Genomic DNA, 1006 nt, shown 5'->3' with positions numbered 1-1006 from the left:
GTGGGAGGAAGCCGGAGTACCCGGAGAGAACCCACGCAAACACGGGGAGAACATGCAAACTCCACACAGAAAGACCCCGGCCTGATGTTGGAATTGAACTCAGGACCTTCTTGCTGTGCGGCAACAGTGCTAACCACCGTGCCACCGTGCTGCCCGCCGAACAAAGAAAGCATTTCTTTGAAAATGTTCAGGTACAAGGACTGGACTGAAAGTAAGTGAAAAAGCAGCCAATGTCCAAAGAAAAGCCTGGAATGATGGACCACTTAAAAAAAAAAAAAACCCCAAAAAACATGAAAAGTCAGGCTCTTTGGAAGCTAAATATAAAAAATGCAGGGTGGCTCAAGATTTTTGCACAACACAATATATAAAGAATAAAAAAAAGAAATAAATATTCTTGCTCGAGAACTAGAAACCAACATATTTTAGTAAAACCTGCTTTTTATTAGTATTTTATCATTTTACTGTAGATGTTTTATATAGAGAGAGAGTGCAGTGAAGTGCTGGGTTGCTGTCTCTCTCTTAAATTGGGACAGATTGCACTCCACATTATAAATTATAAACCTTGTACAGCCTGCTTTGGCAACAGTGTAGTGCAGTTAATTATGGTATCTGTGAAGTAAATTTGAGCTTGAAGGACACAGCGAGACGAGGGAGAGGAGACAGGTGTAAACAGACTGAGAGAGAGAGGTGGTGTGGTGGGGAGGGAGGGAGGGAGCAGAGAAAAGATAGAAAGGCTGTCTATATATAGAGACAGACTTGGAAAGGAAGAGAAGTGACGAGAGATGAAGTGCCGACAAAAACTGAAGGGTGAAATACAGCCACTGCGATTCTGTTACTTTGTGAGACTTCGGCAAATGAAGTGGGAAGTGAAAACCGAGCTGTCTTGACATTTGAAAGCATTCAAAACCAGCCTTCATGTGCGTGCTGTATGCTGGGTTGTAAAGCTGCTGCACTGATGCTGGCAGGGGTGGGATGCTGTGCTCTACGTCTGCAGCAGCAGCAGCAG

This window comes from Pundamilia nyererei, unplaced genomic scaffold (genome assembly GCF_000239375.1).
Source record: "Pundamilia nyererei isolate P.nyererei 1_Seehausen unplaced genomic scaffold, PunNye1.0 scaffold00013, whole genome shotgun sequence".
NCBI lineage: Eukaryota > Metazoa > Chordata > Actinopteri > Cichliformes > Cichlidae > Pundamilia > Pundamilia nyererei.
Note: the sequence above shows the minus strand (reverse complement) of the source record.